This window comes from Schistocerca gregaria, chromosome 1 (genome assembly GCF_023897955.1).
Source record: "Schistocerca gregaria isolate iqSchGreg1 chromosome 1, iqSchGreg1.2, whole genome shotgun sequence".
Lineage (NCBI taxonomy): Eukaryota > Metazoa > Arthropoda > Insecta > Orthoptera > Acrididae > Schistocerca > Schistocerca gregaria.
Window position 1 is genome coordinate 400,987,706 of NC_064920.1, and position 6,919 is coordinate 400,994,624.

The following is a 6,919-nucleotide window of genomic DNA, read 5'->3' on the forward strand; positions in this document are numbered from 1 at the left end:
GTAACAAAAGAAAACTCAATCCTAATGAATCTGTATTTGTTTGGATAAAAGGTAAAGGTGTATGTGAATATGTAAAATTTGTTGGTGATTTTACTGTATATTTTCATAAATAAAGATCTGTAGCGTCAGCCACTAACCGGACAAGGGTACATCTAGAACCGGGGCCTCAACGATGCAACAGTTTTGTTATGTAAACACTCTTATCGCTTGGCGTTGGTGGAAAACTAAAAATAGTAGATGAGTTTTTCTATATGTAGATCGACATTAACTATCTACAGCTAAAGTAGACAGGATATAAAATGCAAAGTAGTAATAACAAGAAAAATGTTTTTAAAGAAGAAAAATATTTTAAGATCTAATATAAATTTAAATGCTAGGAATTCTTTTTTTGGAAGTTTTTCGTCTGGATTGCAGCCGTGTACGGACAGTGAACGTGGGTAATAGAGAATACAGATGAGAAGACAAAGAATCTTCCGTCATTTGGTGATACAGAAGAATGCCGAAGGTTAGATGGGAAGATCAGATAACTAGTGAAGAAGTAGTTACATTCATCACAATAAAGGGAAATTCTTTCTACCAAGGAAACACCCCCGAATTGACCTCATACTTTAAGGGGACAAAAGCGCAGTAGCAAGAAATAAGCACCAGCAGTCGATCCCACCCGAAAATTTAGGCCGTAATTCTTGCTGTAGGCAGTTATGACTTCTGAAAGTACCGTTTGTAAACTAAGGCGGGCGCCGGTTGTTTGTCACTCGATCCGCCCCTCTGCAGCCTCCTAGGTCCCGGGTGCGAAGTTCTGTACAGTAGAGTGAAACCCGAGACCTCCTATTCGCAAGATGTTGAAGTCGATGGAGGAAGATGGATTAGGTGTGAATATCTGACCAACTCTTTTTTAAAAGAATCTTGTTCGAGACTAACGTGATTCTACGCGAAAAATAGATAAGTAAGACGACTACGTAATTCCGCAACTTGACCCACATGTACGCTCAATATTATTTTAATAATATCCTCATATTGATAGATATTGACATTCTGCAGCTATGTACATTCCTCAACAACAGAATGAATTGAACTAACCAACTGAAGAATTATTACGAAATGAAGTTACTGATCTTCGATTTACAATTTAATCATGCGAATAATGCTGAAGAACAGCGCATCTGCTGCAAATATACCTCACTTCAACACTGTTAGCTTTAAAATTCAAAGAATTTAACGTACAATAGTTGTTTTAGTAATGAAGCAGTGCTAAGCCACTTATTTAATAACACATCATTCGTTTCATTCATTTACACTGCATTTGTAAAACGCAACATAAATATGTTCGAAACAAACTGGTCTCTGGCACCACATGCAGGTTAGCAAACGCACACTTTGACACAATGAACAAAAAGTATTACCAACGTCAAAACAATATTCCATCAACGTTTTACTCACTTCACTGTACAGTGTTTCGTGCTCAGGCATTAAGTGGCTGCAGTGGGGTGGAGCGAATGACAACCGCAGCGCGGTGTCATTCAACATAGAAAATGTTGTGGGGAAGGCTAACCAAAGACTGCTTTTTATTGGCAGAACACTTAGAAAATGTAACAGACCTACTAAAGAGACTGCCTACGCTACACTTGTCCGTTCTCTTTTAGAATACTGCTGCGCGGTGTGGAATCCTTACCAGATAGGACTGACGGAGTACACTGAAAAAGTTCAAAGAAGGGTAGCACGTTTTGTATCATCGAGAAATATGGGAGAGAGTGTGTCACAGAAATGATACAGGATTTGGGCTGGACATCATTAAAAGAAAGGCGTTTTTCGTTGCGACGGAACCTTCTCACGAAATTCCAATGACCAACATTCTCCTCCGAATGCGAAAATATTTTATTGATACCAACTTACATAGGGAGGACCGATCACCACGATAAAATAAGGGAAATCAGAGCTCGTGCGGAAAGATATAGGTGTTCATTCTTTCCGCGCACTATACGAGATTGGAACAATAGAGAATTGTGAAGGTGGTTCGATGAACCCTCTGCCAGGCACTTAACTGTGAATTGCAGAGTATCCATGAAGATGTAGACGTAGATGAAAGGTATACCTTCGGAAATCTATAATTGCTAACTACCATAATTATGGCCAAAATTTTCGCTCGTGATCTAGCAAAGTGCTTTTTAAAATATGAGGTCAAGTTGGTGAAGTTCAGTTGTAAGTCATCATGAAACCTCCCATTGTCACTCAACGACGAGACTGTCCTGTGCACTACATCGTCGTCAGCAAACGGTCTCATATTGCTGCTCACCCTACCCGTCACAGAGGAGAAGAGCAGTTCTACCTCACTTCCTGTTGCACTCCTAACTGCAGCCTCGCCTATGATGAACACTGGCCGGCCAGAACGACGTTCTTGGTTCTGTAAGTTAAGAACTCTTCGAGCACTCACATTTGTATTCTCGGACCACCGTTAACAGTCTGCAGTTACGAAGAAAAATCGTTTGACATAGTAAGCCAGTATTTCGGTACACTCCATTCGAAGACTGTGACTCCCGTCGAGAGGTAAAGAACGTATACACTGAGGTGTTAGAAATCATAGAATACCTCTTAATGTCGTGTCCGATCTTCTTTTACCCGTTGAAGTGCAGCAACTTGATATGGCATGGACTCAGCAAGTCGTTGGAACTCCGCTGTAGGAATACTGAGCCATGCGGCCTCTATTGTTGTTGTGGTCTTCAGTCCTGAGACTGGTTTGATACAGACGTCCATAATTGCTTAAGTGTGCCGGTGCAGGATGGTTGTGCAGGAACTGACCCCTCGATTATGTTCCATAAATTTGAGATGTGAGTGGCCAAATCATTCATTCGAAATGTCCAGAATATTCTTTAAACCAACTGCGGACAACTGTGCCCGGTGACATGGCGCGTTATCACCCATAAAACTTCAATTCCACAGTCAATGGTCGGTTCAGTTGTACCAGGGGACTCAGTCGATTCTATGTAAGCACAGCCCACAGCTTGCACAGTGCGTCGTGACAACTTGGCTCCACGGCTTCGTGGGGTGAGCGCCTCACTCGAACCCTCCCGTCGGATCTTAACAACTGGAATCGGAACTCGTCTGACCACACCACAGTTTTCCAGTCGTCCAGGGACCAAACGGTATCGTCGCGGGCCAGAGAGGCGCTGCAGGCGATGCAGTACTCCTCACAGAGGCACTCGCGTCGGTCGTCTGCTGCCATAGTCCAATAACGCCAAATTTCGGAACACTCTCCTAAAGGACTTGTGTGTCGTAAGTCCCACACTGATTTCTGCGGTTATTTCACGCAGTCTTGCTTGTCTCTTAATACTGATAACTCTACACTAACGCTGGTGCTCTCGGTCGTTAAATAAAGGCCATCGGCCACTGCGCTGCCCGTGTTGATAGGTTATGCCTGAAATTTAGTATTATCGGCACACTATAGACACTGTTGATCTCGGAATCATGGACTCCCTAGCGAATTCCGAAACAGAATGTCCCATGCGTCTAGCTCCAACTAGCATTTCGCGTTGAAAGTCTGTTAATTTCCCCCGTGCGGCCATAATCTCGTCGACAACATTTTCACATAAAATGTAAATGTCGTGCAACTAAGGCCTCCCGCCGGGTAGACCGTTCACCTGGTGCAGGTCTTTTGATTTGACGCCACTTCGTCGACTTGCGTGTCGACGGGGATGAAATGGTGATGATTAGGACAACACAACACCAAGTCCCTGAGCGGAAAAAATCTCCGACCCAGCCGGGAATCGAACCCAGGTCCTTAGGAGTCACATTCTGTAGCGCTGACCACTTTTTTTCCATTTTGTTCGTTGTAGATCGTTGTGTTTGGTCGTTGCGGACGTCACAATGACATCCGTTTAAGTTCGTTTGTTCATCGTGGCACTCAGTTTTTTTTTTTTTTTTTTTTTTTTTATTAAGAAGGCCAAGCGGCTCTCTGACAGAACACGCTGATCGACCGTGCCGGCAAAACAAACGATTTACAATCTGAAACGCTAAATTCTGTCAATCTTTACCTGAGGGCTGGTTTGGGTTGTTTGGGGTAAGAGACCAAACTGCGAGATCAACGGTCTCATCGGATTAGGAAAGGACGGGGAAGGAAGCCAGCCGTACCCTTTCAAAGGAACCATCCCGGCATATGCCTGGAGCGATTTAGGAAAATCACGGAAAACCTAAATCAGGATGGCCGGCCGCGGGATTGAACCGTCGTCCTCCCGAATGCGAGTCCAGTGTGCTAACCACTGCGCCACCTCGCTCGGCCTTAAATTCATTTTGTTCGATTTTGTGCGTTGCCTTTGGTCTGGGCGGACGTCACAAGACATCCGTTCAAGTTGATCGTGGATTCTTTGACTCCGTTTTTTTTCATTTTTTTATTACAGAGAGCACTCAGCGCTGTGACCGAACACGCTGAGCTACCGTGCCAGCGTGGCCATGCTAATCTTCTCTGTATCGTTCCAATTTTAGTATATGTACCGCGAGTACGTCACTCAGCTACCGGAGACGGACAACATTTTCACATAAATCATCTGAGCATAAATGACAGCACCGCCAATGCGCTGCCCTTTTATACCTTGTGTACGCGACAATACCTCCACCTGTGTTTGTGCAGACCGCTATCTCATGATTTTTATCACCTCAACGCGAAACCGATGTTGCTTCAAGTGACTGCTCTCCCGGCCTGCCACGGCAGTACGGAGACGCGGGGTTGGGAAAGTGAAGGCGACAACTGGGTGCCCTCAGCGCCCGGGCCAGGTGCGTGCTGTCCGGCTATTGTGGGGCCCTGCCTCGCCTCGCCTCGCCTCGCCTCGCCTCGCCTCGCCTCGCCTCGCCGCGCCGGTCCAGTACTGGTCCAGCAGATGGAGAGCCAACCCAGCCTCCCAGCGCCACACCGGTAAGGCGGGACCGCTCACGACCGGACGCCGGCCACTCGCCGACACACCTGCTTCAAGCTGCGCCAGGCGACGCGTACATCCCGACCCTCACACACTCTACACTCAGAGCCACAGTTCGGCACTAGTGGACTAGTTTCATAATCCGCAGGGCGTGGCTGGATCCTCAAATACATTGCCCGAATTGTTTTCTCACTTTATTTGTTAAGATTTATAAGTGAATACTGAATTGGACCGATAGCTACACCGCTGGCTGTTAAAATAGCAAGACCTTAAACGACGGCGTCCAACAAATACGAGGGAAGTTCCGGTCAGTTGCGAAATGGAAACCGCAGTGAAAACCAGAAACGTTTTATTCGCAACAGTTACGTACACCATCCACCTACTTCTCTACATAGTCGCCGCACGAGCTTCGAGTTTTGTCGTAGTGTTATATCAAATTTCCAATATCCTCGTCATAGAAAGCAGCCGCCTGTGCTTTCGGCCAGTTATCTGCACTGGTCTGCAGTTCGTTGTCAGTGGAAAAAAATTGTCTTCATAGTCAGCGGTTCTTGTGAGCAGAGAAGAGATTTAGGGGAAGCCAATTACGGACTGTAATGTAGGTCATCAAACACTACTCATCGCAAACGCTGCAGGAGCGTCTTCATTGCCACTGCATTGGCATGAAGAAGGAATTGCTCGACAAACTGCATGACGAAGCCGAAATCTCTAACCAGGCCCTCATACTTGGCGGGTGACGCTATTCCCTACGCTTCTTTACATGCTCACAGTTCACTCAAAACTGAAAAGAGCGACGCGACACGATCGCCGGGCATACTAGAGACACTGCCCAACACATCTGTGCAAAGCTTTACCAGATTTTCCCAGTGGTTTCCATTTCGCAACCGATCGGAACTTACTTTCTCGACGACCCTCCTATTACGCTGGCATGAATTGTGCAACATCCTTGGACAGGCAAATGATTTCCGCACAAAGTCGGTAGGAGTGACACCATCCACATTCTGCATATGGACAGCACTGCACTGTAGTTCCTTCTCTAAATAGATGACAGAGGGATAGAGAAACAATTAAAATCGCTCAAAAGAGAAAAGGCCGCTGCACCTGATGGGATACCAGCTCGATTTTACAGAGTACGCGAAGGAACTTGCCCCCCTTCTTGCAGCGGTGTACCGTAGGTCTCTAGAAGAGCGTAGCGTTTCAAAAGATTCGAAAAGGGAACAGGTCATCCCTGTTTTCAAGAAGGGACGTCGAACAGATGTGCTGAACTATAGACCTCTAACGTGTGGAAGACTCTGCAAGAGAGACGCTCAGTAGCTCGGTACGGTCTTTTGTTGAAGTTTCGAGAACATACCTTCACCGAGAAGTCAAGCATTATATTGCTCCCTCTTACGTATATTTCGCGAAGAGACCATGAGGATAAAATCAGAGAGATTAGAGCCCACACTGAGCCATACCGACAATCTTTCTTTCTACGAACAATACGAGACTGGAATAGAAGGCAGAACCGATCAGCGTACTCAAAGCACCCTCCACCACACACCGTCAGGTGGCTTGCGGAGTATAGATGTAGATCAGGAAACGCAACGGGTTTCTCATTCATTAATTGCTTATAAACATTTGCTATTTGTGAAACCAACTTGTTTTGCCTCGTAAAGAAACAAGAAACGTCCACTAGATGATGACGTTTCAGAGTTCGAGACTGGCGACATCCTGGCCTATAGAGACTGCTAAATTACTGCTCGCACTGATCGGATCCCACTACTGCCAGGCGAATATGAAATCGGTTGCTTCAGAACAACCCCACACGACTAGCACCCGAGAGGACAAACATATTTTTCCATTACACCTGCAGGATTGTACAACAAAGTCAGGAACTTTGAGTTAGGAAATGCACTTATTTGCAGCAAGCCAAGAATCCACAAGGACTACAGCGCCACGGGCTGTTAGTATGGCATCTGTTGTTGTGGCTTCGCTTGTAGCGCCAGCAGAGAGAGGCACATCGAAATACAGAGGCCCCTCTT

General features: G+C 45.9%; 1 pseudogene; it reads right to left on the reverse strand.

Annotated features, from left to right (window-relative positions):
- Window positions 1-4,436: 4,436 nt before the first annotated feature.
- Window positions 4,437-4,491, reverse strand: LOC126286708 (U6 spliceosomal RNA; annotated as a pseudogene).
- Between the last annotated feature and the right edge of the window lie 2,428 nt (window positions 4,492-6,919).